The sequence below is a fragment of the Nerophis ophidion genome, linkage group LG09 (assembly GCF_033978795.1).
Source record: "Nerophis ophidion isolate RoL-2023_Sa linkage group LG09, RoL_Noph_v1.0, whole genome shotgun sequence".
NCBI classification, from domain to species: Eukaryota; Metazoa; Chordata; class Actinopteri; order Syngnathiformes; family Syngnathidae; genus Nerophis; species Nerophis ophidion.
In genome coordinates this window covers 23,504,760-23,525,961 of record NC_084619.1, presented here as the reverse complement: position 1 = coordinate 23,525,961, position 21,202 = coordinate 23,504,760, and the positions used below count along the sequence as shown (strand labels likewise).

General features: G+C 40.7%; 1 long non-coding RNA gene across 1 annotated transcript in view; it reads right to left on the bottom strand.

Annotated features, from left to right (window-relative positions):
• LOC133558783 (uncharacterized) overlaps positions 1–21,202 on the bottom strand; it is a 39,520-nt gene that overhangs the window by 5,350 nt on the left and 12,968 nt on the right. The gene's annotated exons all lie outside the window — the stretch shown is intronic.

Genomic DNA, 21,202 nt, shown 5'->3' with positions numbered 1-21,202 from the left:
GGAAGCACGCGGGTTACACTTTTAGAAGGTAGTTTGGATCTGTAACTAGAATACAGACAAAAACACCTGTCTCCTCAAACATCCAAATTGAACTCTGTCTCTGCATGATTCCTTGCTTCTAGTCTGTTCAATAGACGTCATCAGTGGTTGAACCTGACACGGGCATTCTTTTTTGATTTATGATGACCAATGATGAGCAGCCAAGTTCCAGACATACTTCACTAAACATAAGTCATTTTGGTTATAAAATATTTTTTTAGACAAGTGTGTTTAACGTATTTGCCCGCCAACACAAGAACAGGTGCATTCATCTGTTTCGAACTTTATTTCAGTCCCACCATTTTTGTTATTCCATCGTGGTTCTAGTTCTACTTAGTGTCATGATCCGTTGCCCGGATTATGTTTTGTTCAGTTAGTTTGACTCCCTCAATATCACCAATACTTGGTTAATATTAAATGTAAATGTACTATTGCTTGCGGGTTTTGGATGTTTGTTTATTGAGTATTATGGGCAGAATAGAGGATTCTTGTAAGCGGACGTTTATGTATTAATTTATTTATGAGTTAAAATGCATTAAATAAAATACACATCTGTCATCATATCTTTCCTAATGATAGTGAGCGATACGCAAAATGACCCCTAAAAAGTGCAGTTCCCCTGTAAACAATAAATAAATAAACTATTTCTTACAAGCATCTAGCAGGACGAGGAATAGTTAAACATGCTTCATTACACACCATAGGAGGATTAAATAGCTCACCGGCATCACTGCTGACAAAAACTAGAGCTCCTCAATTTTAAACATATTCCAGGGGTGAATCTACACCTGAGATCCTCTGTAATGATAACAAGTACAACAGCGTATCTAGTCGACACCACATCAATATTTTTTCATCGTCTTTTTTTTCTTTTTTTAAATGTATAATATGTCTATAAACTCAGTTAAAATGTCCCTGGACACATGAGGACTTATCCAATGTATAATCCTCTAACTACTTGGTATCGGATCGATACCTAAATTTGTGGTATCATCCAAAACTTATGTAAAGCGTCCAAACAAAGAATAAGTGTTTATTACATTTTAAGAGAAGTGTAAATAAAAGATGTTAAAACGGAAAATAACCAGATATTAACAATAAATGAAGACGTAGATTAATAATCCATTTTTTACAGTTTGTCCTTCATAATTTGGAAAAAATAGAATGAGAAATGACATAATGTGTTTGCCAAATTAGGAGCCTTTGTTTGCTTACTTACTACTAAAAGTATGTTCAATATTTTATTTATGGCCAAAATTGTTTTTCGATTGCAGTAAGAAACATGTTTTAATGTACCGTAAGATTTTTTGTTCAAATAAAGCCAATAATGCCATTTTTGTGGTCCCCTTTATTTAACAAACAATCAATAAATATCAAAATGTATTTTGGAACTGGTACAGGTACCAAAATATTGGTATCGAGACAATCGGGAAAACCCTAATTCAGTGGTTCTCAACCTTTTTTCAGTGATGTACCCCCTGTGAATTTTTTATAAATTCAAGTACCCAATAATCAGAGCAAAGGATTTTTGGTTGAAAAAAAGAGATAAAGAAGTAAAATATAGCACTATATCATCAGTTTCTCATTTATTAAATCTTATAACAGTGCAAAAGATTGCTCATTTATAGTGGTCTTTCTTGAACTATTTGGGAAAAAAAAGCTAAAAACTTGTTGAAAAATAAACAAGTGATTTAATTATAAATAAAGATTTCTACACATAGAAGTAATCATCAACTTAAAGTGCCCTCTTTTGGGGATTGTAATAGAGATCCATCTGGATTCATGAACTTAATTCTAAACATTTCTGCACAAAAAAAAATTAATCTTTAACATCAATATTTATGGAACATGTCCACAAAAAAATCTAGTTGTCAACACTGAATATTGCATTGTTGCCTTTCTTTTCACATTTTATTAACTTACATTCATATTTTCTTGAAGTATTATTCAATAAATATATTTATAAAGGATTTTTGAATTGTTGCTATTTTTAGAATATTTAAAAAAAATCTCACGAACCCCTTGGCATACCTTCAAGTACGCCCAGGGGTACGCGTACCCCATTTGAGAACCACTGCCCTAATACATACATACATACATATATACAGCACAGGCCAAAAGTTTGGACACACCTTCTCCTCATTAGTACATAACTCCACATGTGTTCATTCATAGTTTTGATGCCTTCAGTGACAATCTACAAGGTAAATAGTCATGAAAATGAAAAAAACACATTGAATGAGAAGATGTGTCCAATCTTTTGGCCTTTACTGTATATACACCTATACATACATACACATATACACAAACCCACAAAAAATAGATAGCCCGGATCTCTGGGCAAATTATTTTAACCAAATATCGTCCCCAATTCATAAAGTTTGGTTTAGCCTGTAGCAGACTTGTAAAACTACCGTTGTTTAAAATAGTCTACTAATATTTTTCAGACTATTATTAATTTTCACGGTTAAGACGGGACAAGGAACATGGAACGCGTGCGATTGGCATCCCTAAAAGGAATCTGTGCTTTTATTGTGTTGTCTGTCTTTATTCTTCTCTTTGCCTTTCAAACACATAAAGACTTGCTGTATTTTGTTTGGTGTTGAGGCTGTGCAGCCACAGTAGGCCACTGTAACTCTTGGCTAACTTTGGGCCGGAGGTGATTACTCTTTTACTCCATCACCTCAGGTTAAAACGCTCACAGTTTTCCAAATGGAAATCCACAGACATAGTTGCTATTATGAAGGTGTGTTTTAAAGGTATGCAAACAAAGTCTCTCTTCACATGGGGACACATAGAGCAGAGTGCAGAATCTCCTTGAAAAAAACAAAACTCTACACACTCTCTCTATCCTTGTCTCCAAGCCAGGCAGACACAGAGCACACTTGTACCGAGCCGTCACACACTGGTCTATCTGTCAATTCGGCCACACTGTGTTTGATATTGCTAAGGCATGTTATGTCTTTCTCAGCATCAAACTAGAATGTGCAGTGCACCCTTCTAGGGCAGTGGTTCTCAAATGGGTGTACGCGTACCCCTGGGGGTACTTGAAGGTATGCCAAGGGGTACGTGAGATTTTAAAAAAATATTCTAATTATAGCAGCAATTCAAAAATCCTTTATTAATATATTTATTGATTAATACTTCAACAAAATATGAATGAAAGTTCATAAACTGTAAAAAAAAAAAAAAATACAACAATGCAATATTTCAGTGTTGACAGCTACATATTTTGTGGACATGTTCCATAAATATTCATGTGAAAGATTTCTTTTTTTGTGAAGAAATGTTTACAATGAAGTTGCTGAATCCAAATGGATCTCTTGTAAGACTTGTGTGGCATATTGTTGCCGGATTCGGCCCTCCGTGGATGAGTCAGCAAAAACACAGCAAAAGGTAAGAACTAAAGAATTTATTAACTCAAAACAGGCTAGAACAAAAACACTGGTGTAAATGGAAAAGGCAAAGAAAAGCGCTAGCATGGAAGGCTAGGGAAAACTAACCAAAACACAGACACTTGGCACGAAGGCACTAAAAGGGGAAACACAAAACAACTAGCATGAAAGCTAGGAATAAAATAAAGCTTAGCGTGAGAGCTAGCGAGATTGAGAGTGAGAGACAAGTCATAAGCAGTTGCATGAGAACAAACTAAGATCCGACAATGAGTGAACAGAAAAGGCTGGCTTACAAAGGGTGGTGATTAGTCAAGACAGGTGTGCTGGAACCGAGAGTAGCAGCTGAAACTAATATGTAACCATGGTGACTTGACTAAAACTGGAAGTAGGGGGGTCAGACGGAGAATGAAACAAAAATGGAACAATAAACAATAATATGTGAAGATTCAAGTGACAGATCGCAATATCCATCCATCCATTTTCTACCGCTTATTCCCTTTCGGGGTCACGGGGGGCGCTAGCGCCTATCTCAGCTACAATCGGGCGGAAGGCGGGGTACACCCTGGACAAGTCGCCACCTCATCGCAGGGCCAACACAGATAGACAGACAACATTCACACTCACATTCACACACTAGGGCCAATTTAGTGTTGCCAATCAACCTATCCCCAGGTGCATGTCTTTGGAGGTGGGAGGAAGCCGGAGTACCCGGAGGGAACCCACGCATTCACGGGGAGAACATGCAAACTCCACACAGAAAGATCCCGAGCCTGGATTTGAACCCAGGACTGCAGGACCTTCGTATTGTGAGGCAGACGCACTAACCCCTCTGCCACCGTGAAGCCCATACAGATCGCAATATCTCTATTACAATTCCCAGAGAGGGCACTTTGAGTTGATTATTACTTCTACGTGTAGAACAGATCGCAATATCTCTATTACAATTCCCAGAGAGGGCACTTTGAGTTGATTATTACTTCTACGTGTAGAAATCTGTATTTATAATTGAATCACTTGTTTTTTTTCCACCAAGTTTTTTGTTATTTTTGTCTTTTTTCCAAATAGTTCAAGAAAGACCTCTACAAATGAGCAATATTTTGCACTGTTATACAATTTAATAAATCAAAAACTGATGACACAGTGCCATATTTTACTTTTTTATCTCTTTTTTTTTCAACCAAAAATGCTTTGCTCTGATTAGGAGGTACTTGAATTAAAAAAAATTTCACAGGGGGTACATCACTGAAAAAAGGTTGAGAACCACTGCTCTAGGGAAGAACTCTTTTCCAAAGTTAGCAGGACCACTTCATGGTTCAGAGAGGCAGCACCATAAGACTGCGCCACTTTTTAATTGTAATTGTGTTTCAAATGACAAAATAAAAAATATTTCCTTTTTTTAAAGCAATGTATTTGTTTGTAAGAAGGCTACACTTCCTTTTTAATGGAGAAAGACTAAAGATAATGGGATTAGACCAATGGTTGACAACACAGACTGCACTTAGATCTCCAAGTACCACCATAATGATCAACTTTAGAACACAGTAGCGTAATAGGCTCAAGTATTTATTACAAAAACAAGGATCATATAGGATCGTAAAACACTGTACTTTAATCAAGTGGTTATTTTGGCATACCACTAGTCAGAGCCGTGTATGCAGAGCTTATGGCCAGCTCGGTTACAAAGTTGGAAGCAAACATGGTGCCCTGTAGTCACAGGGCTTATGAAAAATCTTAGAAGATTCTCTGGCCATACTCTCTTTGATTGGTCAAAAGCCCCTCACGTCCCTGCAGGGCGCCACGTTTGCTTCTAAGTTTGAAACTGAATATGCCATACTCTCTCTATACTCGGCTCTGACTAGTAGTACGCGTGTCACAGTTTGAGAATTGCTGGATTAGACCAGTGGTTCTCAACCTTTTTTCAGTGATGTACCCCCTGTGAAAATGTTTTTAATTCAAGTACCCCCTAATCAGAGCAAAGCCTTTTTGGTTGAAAAAAAGAGATAACTAAGTAAAATACAGCACTATGTCATCAGTTTCTGATTTGTTAAATTGTATAACAGTGTAAAATATTGCTCATTTGTAGTGGTCTTTCTTGAAATATGTGGAAAAAAAAGATTTAAAAATAACTAAAAACTTGTACAAAAATAAATAAGTGATTCAATTATAAATAAAGATTTCTACGCAGCCCTGCGATAAGGTGGCCACTTGTCCAGGGTGTACACCGCCTTCCGCCCGATTCTAGCTGAGATAGGCACCAGCGCCCCCCGCGAGCCCAAAGGGAATAAGCGGTAGGATATGGATGGATGGATGGATTTCTACACATAGAAGTAATCATCAACTTAAAAGGCCCTCTTTGGGGATTGTAATAGAGATCCATCTGGATTCATCAACTTAATTCTAAACATTTCTTCACAAAAAAAGAAGTCTTTAACATCAATATTTATGGAACATGTCCACAAAATATCTAGCTGTCAACACTGAATATTGAAATGTTGCATTTCTTTTCACAGTTTATGAACTTACATTCACATTTTGTTGAAATAGTATTCAATAAATATATCTATACAGGATTTTTGAATTGTTGCTATTTTTATAATATTTTTTAAAAATCTCGCGTACCCCTTGGCATACTTTCAAGTCCCCCCAGGGGTACACGTACCTCCATTTGAGAACCACTGACATAGAAGATCATTGACTAGCCCTTGTTGTGAAAATAACTATATCCAAACTAAAAAAGAGAATGCTTTGAAATAAAGACAGCAACTGAGCAGGTTATTAACATTTGCAAAGCTTTGCAAAGGTGTCAGGCAAGATACAGACTGCCTTTTTGTTGTAGTCAATGAAGTTCAACGTCACAACCTTTAGAAAGCCTAAAATTAAAATTTCAAATAAGAATTTGTTTTTGGGTACAACTTTCACTACAGCCAATGTCAAAAAGCTGTATTAACAATAATAATGATACATTTATTTTGTAGGGCGGCTTTCAATGTACTCAAGCTCGCTGTACATCTCATAAAAACATAAAAGCAGCAAAAAAATAAATATTTAGGCAAAACAACAATTAAAAACACACTTGTGTCAAGGCCTGCCTAAACAGGTGGGTTTTGAGGTAAGTTTTAAAAGTGATTATGAAGTCAGTGTTCTGGATGTCGGGGGGTAGGGAGTTCCAGAGGCAAGGTGCATAGCGGCTGAAGGCTCTTGACCCCATGGTAGACAGGCGGGCTGAGGGGACGGTCAGGTTGATGCAGGAGGAATACCTGAGGGATTGGGTAGGAATGTTGATGTGTAGGAGGTCAGGCAGGTATGGCGGGGAAAGGTTATGGATAGCTTTGAATGTATGGAGGAGGATCTTGTAGTTGACGCGGTGTCTTTTTCGACATTTTGTATCTTCAGTGCTTTTAGCTCTGCTAATCATGATTTGTTTTTTTGTTGATTGCAAATGACAGCGGGCGTCACGGTGGAAGAGGGGTTAGTGCGTCTGCCTCACAATACAAAGTTCCTGCAGTCCTGGGTTAAAATCCAGGCTCGGGATCTTTCGGTGTGGAGTTTGCATGTTCTCCCCGTGAATGCGTGGGTTCCCTCCGGGTACTCCGGCTTCCTCCCACTTCCAAAGACATGCACCAGGGGATAGGTTGATTGGCAACACTAAATTGGCCCTAGTGTGTGAATGTTGTCTGTCTATCTGTGTTGGCCCTGCGATGAGGTGGCGACTTGTCCAGGGTGTACCCTGCCTTCCGCCCGATTGTAGCTGAGATAGGCGCCAGCGCCCCCCGCGACCCCGAAAGGGAATAAGCGGTAGAAAATGGATGGATGGATGGATGGATGGGCAAATGACAGCTACTTCCTCTGATGAAAAGTCCGAGGATTTTTTAAAGTTCTTCCACTTTATCCGAAGTCATGTTTTTCTTGGGTGACATGACTTTAAATACTGGGGGTTATAAAGCAAACAGCTAATGTATCTTCTGCTATGGTGGTATGGCTATTATAGCAGGCCTTATTCCTCCTGGTGGTGGTAGCTTGCTGCTATCGGGGCTTTATTCCCGGTCGGTTGGTCAGCTCAATGGTGGCGTGGTTCTTCAGGGGTCTCGCTGGTCACCCCGTTGCAGCTGGACCGGATATCAGCTAGGTGGTGGAGCAATTGTAGCTTGCCCAGGCCGGTTGGTGTCCGGATGGAAGTCTGCTGGAGGCGCAGTTGTAGGCAGACCGGAAAGCAAATAGCTGTTCCTTTCGGTGGCCACCAGGCAGGATGGCGGTCAGGTGATGGAGGGGTTGTAGACAGCTCTACTGCGGTCTGATTTCGACTGGTTAGTGGTGCACTTGATGGCCGGTTGGTGTCCGGATGGTAGCTGGCTATAGTGGCGCAGTTGTGACCGGGTCGGATGGTGGATGCCGAGCCGGATTGAGCCAAGCCAAACCAGAGCTAGCCTAGCACAGCTAGCTTGTTGGCTTGACGATCAGGGAATCCGCATCGAGAGCTAAAGAGGACTAAAGAAAAAAGTAGCAACAAAAAGAACACTCAGCAGCGAGCGAGAGCAATCTACGTGATTTTAGAATGATTTAAATTCATATTCTGTCCACTCCATATTGAATTTGTTATTTTTGTTTTGTTTTTAATATGTCATGATCCGTGACCCGGATCATGTCTTTGTTATATTCTGTTAGTTTTGGACTCCCTTAGTTCCTGTTTTGTGCATCCTTGTTTGTTTTTAGTTACCATGGGTGCTTATTGTTTCCACTTGATTCTGATTGGTGATCGGGATGGTAGCCTTAACTTCGAGTGCGATCGGCACGTTGTTCCGTCGGCTTGTTTTCTGTTTTGGCACTTGTTCGAGTTTTTTGAGAAAAAAAATCATGTTCCTACCTGCACATCTCGTCCAGAGTGGTCTGTTTGCATCCCGGGGGAACAAACCTCGAAGCTAGCTTTTGGGAGTTTTTTAAACAGATTATTAGGGGAATTTATCTAGATATGTTCTCGATATGTTAATCCTTATTTAAAAAGTCAAAAGCATAATTAAATTTTTTACATGTGTTTTAAAAAGCTGTTTTCAAGCCAATCCATACATTAATCAGGTTTTAGTGCATGTAAACATACCAAGTGTGTATGGGTGTGGCGACGATAGGGAAGGACCTTCGGGTGTCTTTTTTGATTTGGTGCTATGTCCCTGCATGTTGCTGTATCTAATGTATTTGCTATGCTTAAAAAAAGAACCATGTACAAAAAAAATGTTGTCTAAGAAGGGCCAATAGACATTTTTGAGTAGTGTAAGGTGCATGTTATCAGATTTAGAGTTGAAAAAAGACGAAAATTACATTTATTTTGGCACTACAGATAATATACATTACAATGTTAATAATAAAAAAGGAACGATTAAGTTTACTCACCCTGGTGCGTGACATTTGAAATAGACAGATTGTGCTCTAATAGCATTCAAACAATCAGAATCAGAAGTAATTTATTCATCCCGCGGGGAAATCAAGATTTTCAGCACATTCCCATTGAAGAGCAGACAAACATTACAGGGAGACAGAACAGGATCGCTGACGGGTCTGCCAACTTCCGTCGCCCCTTACAAAAACGGTGAGAGACAGGTAAACGCTGGGGGGGTGAAAAGAAAAATAATATTCAGTCTCAGCCTGGGTCCCTGGGGAGGGGGTCCAGACTGAGGCCGAGGGAAAAAAATGCATAGCCATAGCACACATAAACATGTGTGTAAAAGGGAAACATCAGAGAACACAAAGGACATTAAAGACATTAAAAGAGCAAAGTTGATGCAACCAGTTGCCACTCCAGCAGTGCCACTTCTACACACAGCCACAAAAGTAAAACAACAAAAAATAAATAATAATAATCAACCAATAATATACATTGCGCACACACGATTGCACCATGCATCGACAAGCAACCAAACAGAAACATAATTTCAACACCCACACACACTGTGGTGAGCTCTGTGGTGTTCCACACCATCGTCTGCTGGGGTGGGGGCGGAGCATGGCCAGAGACAAGAGCAGACCCAACAAAGCAACCAAGAGAGTCGACTCAACCCTCGGCCGCCCACGTTTTTCAACTTGTTTAAGTCGGGGTGAACGTTAACCAATTCATGGTACAAATATATACTATCAGTATAATACAGTCATCACACAAGTTAATCATCATAGTATATACATTGAATTATTTAAATTATTTACAATCCGCGGGGTGAGATGAGGAGCTTTGGTTGTTATCAGTACTTCAGTCATCAACAATTGCATCAACACAAAAATGGACATTGAAACAGTGTAGGTGTGACTTAGTAGGATATGTACAGCGAGCAGAGAACGTAGTGAGTTCAGATAGCATAAAAACAAGTATATACATTAGAAATACATTCGATTATTTACATTAGGTTATTTACAATCCCGGGAAATGGGATGCGAATGGAGGAGGGTATTAGTAAAGGGTTGAAGTTGCCTGGAGGTGTTGCGGTGCATGTACACTAGATGGCGGTATTGTCCTGTTTTAGAGTGTCACAACATTGCTGTTTACGGCAGACAAACTGCTTTACGGTAGACAAAAACGTGACTGCTGTTGTTGTGTGTTGATACCGTGCTGGGAGGTCGCTAATGAGACTGCCTAACAATAAACCCACATGAGAAACCAAGAACTGGCCCTTGATTATTCTAGAGTTCTAACGTCATTGGGCAGACACGTTTTTTGTATTGTGGGAAAGCGGACGTGAAAAAAGGCTGTCCTCACTCGGTCCGCATGGAGCTGGAGGGGGCGTGGCCTCCAGCTCAGCCTGAATTTCGGGAGATTTTCGGGAGAAAATTTGTCCGGGGAGGTTTTCGGGAGAGGCGCTGAATTTCGGGAGTCTCCCGGAAAATCCGGGAGGGTTGGCAAGTATGCAGTACAGTGGCGCCATCTTGGAAAAAATTAACTAATAATATAAATTGGAGAAAAATATCAATCTCTCTATCAGCATTTTTCCCAACATGTACGCACTCTTACAGGACATATTTGCCACAGATTCACAAAGTTACACAAGCAGTTTTTGAGGGAACTTACAAAAAAAACTGCGATCAAATCAACGCTGCACACTTTGGACTGTTGTGACTGACTAGTAAGAGAAATGTGATGCTGAGCAGGGATGAGAACTGCCGACAGGTCAGATATTAGCAATAATTGTCCCACTTTAAAGGGGTTCGGAGACAAATTTAAGAAAACCCAGCTGGCTAAGGTCCAATAACAAAAAAATCTATAAACCACAACTTCCCGCATGTGACATGTTCGCACCTCTTCAAAGAGGCCTCTGAGGAGTTGAAGTCAGAGCTTGATGGCAGGCACTTTTTCCTCTGTTCTTGGATGGCGTTTTTCCCAAATTGCCTTGCCTTTGATGCAATCAGGATATTGCCAGTGAACATGATATGCACTACTACCATTGTGACGATGCTTTCATGTACAATTGCTTGAAATGTGGGTGCTTGTAGGTATTGCTGTCAGCCTGTGCAGTTTCATGAAATTATATTTGACAAAAAGGCTTGTATTGTTGTCTGAAAATTCCTTAAAGGGGTCATGTTACGATTTTTTTTTTTTTGCATTTAAAACACATTTTTTTGGTTTACATAATATTTAATGGTGCTATTTTGTTCAACATTTTGCATAGATTTTGTTTTACAGACCGTCTTTAAGCCGCTTTCTTACTGTCTCGCCGTTTTGAGGGCGGTCTTCTCCTCCAGGCTAAACTCCCTTCAATTGCATACTGTCAATTATGTTGGAGTTATTAGCGTGTCCATATAGAGTCTACTGACAGATATACTGTAAGTTAGAACTTAAAGCTACTTTTTAGTTAGAAATGGCAACAGTGGGGGATTTCAGCTTACATGTGAATGTACAAGCCAGTCTACCCCACAAAAAGAGGGAAGAGAAAAATAAGGAGCTTATTGACTACATGTTTGGACGACAACTACATGGAATTTAAAAAAAAATTGCGACTTGCACAAAGGTCTTTGAGTAAACCTCCACTATGTATCAGGGGTGCTCACACTTTTTCAGCAGGCGAGCTACTTTTTAGATGTCCAAGTCGAGCTGATCTACCTCATATATATACATATATATATATATATGTCTTGATTGGATTATCCAGAGAATAGTGCTCGATACCGTGGTAGAGCGCAATATGTAGGTACCTATACATATATATATATATATATATACGGTATATATAGGGCAGCACGGTGAATGAGGGGTTAGTGTATCTGGCTCACAATACGCAGGTCCTGAGTAGTTCTGTGTGGGTTACCTCCGGGTACTCCGGCTTCCTCCCACCTCCAAAGACATGCACCTGGTGATAAGTTGATTGGCAACACTAAATTGGCCATAGGGTGTGATTGTGAATGTTTTCTGTCTATCTGTGTTGGCCCTGTGATGAGGTGTGGACTTGTCCAGGGTGTATAACGCCTTCCGCCCGAATGCAGCTGAGATAGGCTCCAGCGACCCCCCGCGGCCCCAAAAGGGACAAGCGGTAGAAATGGATGTATATATATATATATATATACATATTATATATATATATGTATGTATATATATATATATGTGTGTATAAACTTGTTATTTACATAACTGAGACATTCCTCAAGGCGCCCCTTTAAGTCCACTCCTTTTTGGCAGTTAAATATTTATTTAGTATTGGGATTTATGCAACTGAGGCAGGACTTCTCATATGGTGGTGCGAGTGGTTCAGGCCTGTGTGACCCCGAGGAACAAGCTTTATCTGTATCATGCAGTGGCATACCTCAAAACCCACTTGGAAAAGCTGTACACCACAAAAACGTGCTCATCGATCCTGACTTCCTCATTTTGATAAAAAACAAACCAAAAAAAACATGTTTTTATTCATGTTTGTTATATAAATTTAAATGTGTTGTTTATACAGTATATGTATATATATATATATATAAATATATACACCAAAAGGTTAGAAAAATGGCATAACAGTGCCCCTTTAATAAGTCATAATACATTTTTCAGGGGAAATAAAGATGAACTTTTAAGCATGTGTGTGGTGGATTGGTTTTGTGGTCCAAGTACCACATACAAACATGTATTTGGGCACTGGTTACAGGTTTGAAATGGACTGTTTGCTCAAGCAGGTTACTTATGTAAAGAGGTCTAATTAAGGGTGGAAAACTTTGCTTCCCCCCAGAGGTTTGCACAACAACAAGGGGGATATTTGACAAAAATATTTTCCATGCGGAAATGCGAATCTGCCACTAAAACCTTCATCCTGCTGCGATGTGGTTGTGTGAGCGCCTTATTAAGGGTTTATGCAGCGTTGCCGACCTCAGACAGTTGGTGGATTGAGGAGATTAGCGTCCTGGCTCACTATGAACACTCCTTGTGACCTCTGTGTTCTTCTGATCACCGCCCTTCAAACTAATGCGTTGAGGCACATAGGCGCGAGGGATCCACCCAGTTTGACACCTTCAAACCAGCGTTTACAATCCATACTTCTGAAAGAAGAACCTGTGACTCACGTCCCGACAGGGTGAGTTGACCCGTGGGTTGCTTGTAGGGACACCATTTCGCAAAGATTTTTATCGTGTTTTATTTATTTATTTATTCGACAGGGACAGTACAATGAAACATTGCTACCCACAGGCAGCCAATGTCAAAGTACATAAGATTTATAGCCATGGGCTAATTTGCAACCCTTGTCCGTGGTTAGGCTTTTAAAGAGAAGTACAGAAAAGTGTGCCTTGTGTGGTGTTTGGGTCTGTGGGACCCCTTTTTCATTTTTTTTATTAAAAGAAAAATTATATAATTAATGAATTTTTCAAACTGAGACTCACTGACTTTGGCTCATTTTCTGTGAAGAACATATATCAGAATAAATATTTAATGACTACACACCACACCCCCCTACACATTTCTATTACATATAAGATGTCCGGGACAATATGACCTAAAATGGAACCTTGAGGAAAACCACTATTATAACTAAAGAAGTTGAACAAATGACTACTGGCTTTATCTGAAGTAAACAAGCTACGGCATCACCTCAATTACGTAAATCCCATTACGTGTAACTACCAAAAAGAAGAGGGCTTAAAGGGGAACATTATCACCATTTCTGAAGGTTTAAAACCAATAAAAATCAGTTCCCAGGGGCTTATTTTAGTTTTCGAAGTTTTTCTCAAAATTTTACCCATCACGCAATATCCCGAAAAACAGCTTCAAAGTGCCTGATTTACACCATCGCTATATCCACCCGTCTATTGTCCTGTGACGTCACTGCATGAAGCCAGCAAAAAAAAACATGGCGGATAGCACAGAAAGGTATAGCATAGTAGCTCGGATTCAGACTCGGATTTCAGCGCCGTAAGGAATTCAACAGATTACGCATGTATTGAAACGGATGGTTGGAGTATGGAGGCAGGTACCTAAAACAAAATTAAAGAAGAAACAGAAGCTTTTGAGCCATATCACGATAGACAGCGGCACAAGAGGAAGCGCAGATCGCCTTCTAACCAGCGATTGGTAAGTGTTTGTTTTGCATTAAATGTGGGTAAAGGGAAAAGGTGGATGCAAATATAGCTACAAATGAGGCATAATGATGCAATATGTACATACAGCTGGCCTAAATAGCATGTTAGCATCGATTAGCTTGCAGTAATGCCGTGACCAAATATGTCTGATTAGCACACTCCACATACAACAAAACTCACCTTTGTGATTTCGTTGAATTTATTGTTGGAAATGCATCTGCTTTGAGTGTCGCAGGATATCCACACATTCTTGCCATCTCTGTTGGAGCATAGCTGTCGTCGGTAGTGTGCAGAACAAACGAGGGACTTTCGCATCTTTTGGCCACCGGTGCAAATTTAATCCCTCTCTGTTCGTTTTGTTACACCCTCCGACAACACACCGACGAAGCATAATGTCTCCAAGGTACGGAAAGCAGTCAAAAAAACGGAAAATAACAGAGCTGATTTGACTTGGTGTGTGTAATGTGTTTGAGAAAATAGGCGGATTGCTTCCTGTTGTGACGTCACGGGTGAAAGGTCATTGCTCCGACAGCGAACAATTTAAAGACGTTTAAATCGCCAAATTCACCCTTTAAGAGTTCGGAAATCGGTTAAAAAAAACATATGGTCTTTTTTCTGCAACATAAAGGCCTATATTGACGCTTACATAGGTCTGGTGATAATGTTCCCCTCTAAAGGGGTTCCTTGAGGAACACCTTGAGGTACATCATAAGTTTGGATCCAAGTGTTATACGCAAGGGTAACATATCATCAATCAATCAATCAATGTTTATTTATATAGCCCCAAATCACAAATGTCTCAAAGGACTGCACAAATCATTACGACTACAACATCCTCGGAAGAACCCACAAAAGGGCAAGGAAAACTCACACCCAGTGGGCAGGGAGAATTCACATTCAGTGGGACGCCAGTGACAATGCGGACTATGAGAAACCTTGGAGAGGACCTCAGATGTGGGCAACCCCCCCCCCCCTCTAGGGGACCGAAAGCAATGGATGTCGAGCGGGTCTAACATGATACTGTGAAAGTTCAATCCATAGTGGCTCCAAGACAGCAGTGAGAGTCCCGTCCACAGGAAACCATCTCAAGCGGATCAGCAGCGTAGAGATGTCCCCAACCGATACAGGCGAGCGGTCCATCCTGGGTCCCGACGAGCGGTCCATCCTGGGTCTCGACTCTGGACAGTCAGTACTTCATCCATGGTCATCGGACCGGACCCCCTCCACAAGGGAGGGGGGGACATAGGAGAAAGAAAAGAAGCGGCAGATCAACTGGTCTAAAAAGGAGGTCTATTTAAAGGCTAGAGTATACAGATGAGTTTTAAGATGAGACTTAAATGCTTCTACTGAGGTAGCATCTCGAACTGTTACCGGGAGGGCATTCCAGAGTACTGGAGCCCGAACGGAAAACGCTCTATAGCCCGCAGACACAAAGGATCTTCCATTGTGTTTACAGTGGTCCGAGTTCCTCTATAAAACAGGAGCGCTCTACTGTTTTAGGAATTTGCTGCAAAAATGTTTGCCCCCCAAGTTTGAACTGAACTCGTGTTGATCCCCGGCCGGAATTGGCCCCCTGGCCGCCAGTTGAATAGCCCTGCTCAAGACTGTCCATAGTTTGTGAGTCCTGGGCATGACGTTAAAGTGCATTCGGCATTGGAGGCTCCTCTATGAAATCTTGGGGCACTAGGAGGTTAACCCCTTTACTACTGTTACCCCAGGTGGCCCTTGGCAAAGTACTAGTACCTGACTGCCCCCTAGCCAGGGATACAGTGAAGACCTCAACAGCGGAGCAGGCGGAAGACGGTAGATGTTTCTCCTCTGTCCCCCCCTCTCTTGCGGAGGGGTTCCGGTCCGATGGCCATGGATGAAGTACTGGCTGTCCAGAGTCGGGACCCAGGATGGACCGCTTGCCTGTGTATCGGTTGGGGACATCTCTACGCTGCTGATCCGACTCCGCTTGGGATGGTTTCTTGTGGACCGGACTCCCGCTGCTGTCTTGGATCCGCTTTGAACTGAACTCTGGCGGCTGTGTTGGAGCCACTATGGATTGAACTTTCACAGTATCATGTTAGACCCGCTCGACATCCATTGCTTTCGGTCCCCTAGGGAAGGGGGGTTGCCCACATTTCTGGTCCTCTCCAAGGTTCTCATAGTCATCATTGTCACCGACGTCCAACTGGGTGTGAGTTTTCCTTGCCCACTGGGTGTGAGTTTTCCTTGCCCTTATGTGGGTTCTTCCGAGGATGTCGTAGTCGTAGTGGTTTGTGCAGTCCTTTGAGACATTTGTGATTTAGGGCTATATAAATAAACATTGATTGATCGATTGATTGAACTGCTACAACGGTTGTGATGGTGGAAGAAGGCATCCCCACATCCATGCGGGCCTAGTTATGGGGAAATAACGACCAAAGACCTCAACGGTGGAACAGGCAGAGGATGATTGCTAACCCTATGGAGCGTCACAATGGCTGGGATGGCGGATGAAGGCTGCAGCAGAAAAGGGTCCCGAGTCGTCTTGGACTCCATGCCACTGGACACTGACACAGATATTTGAAGGATTGTGTGGTGACTGTCTGTGCACCAGTCTCCCCAAGTTAAACTAAGTCACGCACAGGCATCCTCCATAAAGGGATACCACCCTACCAGGAGGATCGTCATACTTGTTTTGAGTGACCGCCGATGATGAAGTAAAGATGTGACTTTTATATATTTTTTTATATTTTTTGTATTCAATGCCATTTATTTCAGAATAATTCCCAAAAATAAATTAATATTGGTGGTAATTATATTTTTTTCTAATCCACATCCCAACCTTTAACTGATACCAGTGATTGTTTATTTAAACAAAAGGAGTTTAAAAAAACACAAGTAAGTGAGAAAGGCACAGCGGCTCAAGATTTGGCTCCCTTTGAAGAGCCATGAATCCCGTTTATAGAACAAATGCCCATTTGTCTAAATGTGACCCAGTCCAGGGTTTACTGGGCATCCTGTCCCAAGTACGCTGGGATATACAGTACTCCAGAAAGAAAATAGACTAACGAATGAATGAATTCCACACACTGATAAAACTTCAAGATTTCCTGGATTATGTTCTGTGGCCTGTTTATTTTGAACGATATCAGCTCAAAAGAAACACGGTTTTAATAGGTTCTGTGACAGAACTTAAAGCCCAAAACACTCATACCTCAAATCAATGTTTCCCAATGAAATGAATTGAAATTCATTAAATCTGTGCTCTGCCCCTCTAAAACACTACCATTTTAATAGGTGAATGCTTTTAAAAAATAATGAATACGTTTTATGTACAGTAACAAATATTGTATTAAAACAATACCATAGAATGCATTACAAATAACTGCATTAGTTTATGACGTAATCTGACAACAATGTACAGCATTTACCTTGGAGAGTGGACTGTGTTTCTCTGTCAAAACACTGTCATACAAGTTGTGTTGTATATTCACAATTTTATTTAAGGAAGAACTTGCAATAAGAAACGTATGTTTTGTGTACCCTAAGTTTTTTTTGTTAAAATAAAGCCAATAATGCCATTTTTTGTGGTACCCTTTATTTAGAAAAGTATCAAAAAGACTGAAAAGTATCTAAATACATTTTGGTACGGATACCAAAATATTGGAAATGGGACAACACTAATATATATATATATATATTTTTTTTTTTACCAAATTCACACCAAGAACCCCATTGATGCTAACCAATCTAAGATGCTGTAGAGTATTTACTACCATTTGTCTCCTTAAATTGTCGGTGATCTACTGAACCACAGTGAGTTTCCTGTGTTATTAACATTGTTTCAAGTCATTATGGCTACTTTCGATCATATTATAAGTAAGTACCACTGATAGTCACACACACCAGGTGTGGTGAAATTGTCCTCTGCATTTCACCCAATACGCTTGATCACCCCCTGGGAGTTGAGGTGAGCAGTGAGCAGCAGCGGTGGCCGCGCCCGGGTATCATTTTGGTGATATAATCCCTAATTGCAACCCTTGATGCTGAGTGTCAAGCAAGGAGGTAATGGGTCCCATTTTTTATAGTCTTTGGTAGAGATGTCCGATAATGGTTTTATTTCCAATATCCGATATTGTCCAACTCTTAATTACCGATTCCAGTATCAACTGATACCGATACATACAGGTGTGGGATTAACACATTATTATGCCTAATTTTGTTATGAAGTCCCACTGGATGCATTAAACAATGTAACAAGGTTTTCCAAAATAAATCAACCCAAGTTATAGAAAAATATGCCAACATGGCGCTGCCATATTTATTATTGAAGTCACAAAGTGCATTATTTTTTTAACGTGCCTCAAAACAGCAGCTTGGAATTTGGGACATGCTCTCCCTGAAAGAGGATAAGGAGGTTGAGGTGGTCGGGGTTGGTATATTGTTGCGTCCCGGAAGAGTTAGTGCTGCAAGGGGTTCTGGCTATTTGTTCTGTTGTGTTTATGTTGTGTTACGGTGCAGATGTCCCCCCGAAATGTATTTGTCATCTTGTTTAGTGTGGGTTCACAGTGTGGCACATATTTGTAACAGTGTTAAAAGTTGTTTATACGGCCACCCTTAGTGTGACCTGTATGGCTGTTGACCAAGTATGCATTGCATTCACTTGTGTGTGTGTGTGTGTAAAGCCGTAAATATCATGTGATTGGGCCGGCACGCAAAGGTGGTGCCTTTAAGGCAAGCCCACAATAATGTTGTCTGGGTGGAAATCGGGAGAAATTCGGGAGAATGGTTGCTCCGGGAGATTTTCGGGAAGGGCGCTGAAATTCGGGAGTCTCCCGGGAAAATTGGGAGGGTTGGCAAGTATCACTGGGAGACGCAACTGCTATGTACTTCCCCCTACGTCCGTGTACCACTTGGTACAGCAGCGTTTTAAAAAGTCAGAAATTGTACTTTTCGAAATCGATACCGATATTACATTTTAAAGCATTTATCGGCCGATAATATTGGCAGTCCGATATTATCGGACATCTCTAGTCTTATTATTTGTTGCATGTCTTCATGCACTCATATTGTTTTTATAAGCCCTGCACTTCCTCCAGCTCTTTGCCATATGTGAAGGGCCAACCAACCTTCCCAAAGCCAGGGCTCACTTAAAAGAGAAGAATTTCCTTGAGCACCTGGATGACAGAGCAGACACAGGAACACCTGGCACCTGTCTATTGGTGACCAAATATGTGGGCTCAAACAGCTGAAACAACACAGCGTACAGGACAGCTTTTTGCATGAAGTCACACATGTCAATTAGTAAATGTAAAGCAATTTAACCTTAAAGCATCAAGCCAAAAACATAATTTTGAAGATTTAATGCAACTGAAATAGGGATGTCTGATAATATCGGACTGCCGATATTATCAGCTGATAATGCTTTAAAATGTAATATCGGAAATTATCGGTACCGGTTTCAAAAATTAAAATGTATGACTTTTTAAAAGGCTGCTTTGTACACGGACGTAAGGAGAAGTACAGAGCGCCAATAAACCTTAAAGGCACTGCCTTTGCGTGCCGGCCCAGTCACATAATACCTATGGCGTTTCACATACACATAAGAGGATGCAAGGCGTACTTGGTCAACAACCATACAGGTCACACCAAACAAGAATGACAAACACATTTTGGGAGAACATCCGCACCGTAACAGAACATAAACACAACAGAACAAACACCCAGACCCCCTTGCAGCACTAACTCTTCCAGAACGCTACAATGTACAGCCCCGCTACCACCCCCCTCACCTCAACCCCGACCCGGCCCACCTCATTCTCTCAGGGAGAGCATGTCCCAAATTCCATGCTGCTGTTTTGAGGCACGTTAAAAAAAAAAAAAAAAACTTTGTGACTTCAATAATAAATATAACAGTGCCATGTTGGCATTTTTTTCCACAACTTGAGTTGATTTATTTTGGAAAACCTTGTTACATTGTTTAATGCATCCAACGGGGCATCACAAAGAAATTAGGCATAACAATGTGTTAATCACACGACTGTATACATAGGTATCGGTTGATATCGGAATCGGTAATTAAGAGTAGGACAATATCGGAATATCAGCAAAAAAGCCATTATCGGACATCTCTAAATTGAAATATAATATTATCATAATGTGTGCTTCCTACTTATTGTGACTCAGGTAGTAGTTTCCTTGAAACTTCCAGACAGTGCAAAATAACATCCTCTGAGCTGACCTTATTCCCCCAGTGCCTCATAGCGTTAAAGAGGTCACATGATCTGAGGTCAGGACCCGCTTCGTGATGAAGTGCTCCGTGACAGTAAGTCCAGTTTCAGGGTGAAGAAGAAGGTCAAGGAAGTTTGTTTCAAAAGAACAATCAGAACAGAGAGGTTGTGTTGTGTGTCAAGCTGTCGCCAGAAATGATGGAGCGCAGAGTTGTTGTGTGGTGTGTCTGCTGCTGTGGGAAAATGAGCCATTATAGCAGGCCTGGGCAATTATTTTGACTCGGGGGCCAAATTTAAAGGAAAAATGTGTCTGGGGGCCAGTATATCTGTATTTAGGAACCTTTAACACGCAACCTCACAATAATGTCTGATCGAATGCTAAAGACCACCTTAACAAACCGGATGGAATTAAATTGTTTTTACTGAATGAGACGCCTAGAATGTACATGTAAATAAAGGATGTGGGATTTACAATATTCACTATGAATGATAAAACACTGACTATTGATAACATAAGAACATATGACATATTTTACAATCAAGCAAAAATGCAACAAACAGCAAAATATGAATGCGAAGGGTAAAAAAACAAAAAACACCTACAATCTGATGTATCACCAAGCTTTAGAACTTTGTAGTAAAAATCTACTCCTGTGTCTGTCCCTGACACCCGCATTTCAGGCTGGCCACTCTGGAAACACTCTGTGAAACGCTCCCCACCCACACTGCGTCTGAGATGCTGTGACTTAGATTACCATAGTAACTAAATATATTAACCATAGTAACTAGTACAGGGGTCGGCAACCCAAAATGTTGAAAGAGCCATATTAGACCAAAAATACAAAAACAAATCCGTCTGGAGCCGCCAAAAATTAGAAACCACATTACATACAGATAGTGTGTCATGAGATATAAATTGAATTATGAGGACTTAAAGTAAAATAAATGAGCTCAAATATAGCTACAAATGAGGCATAAAGATGCAATATGTACATACAGCTAGCCTAAATAGCATGTTAGCATCGATTAGCTTGCAGTCATGCA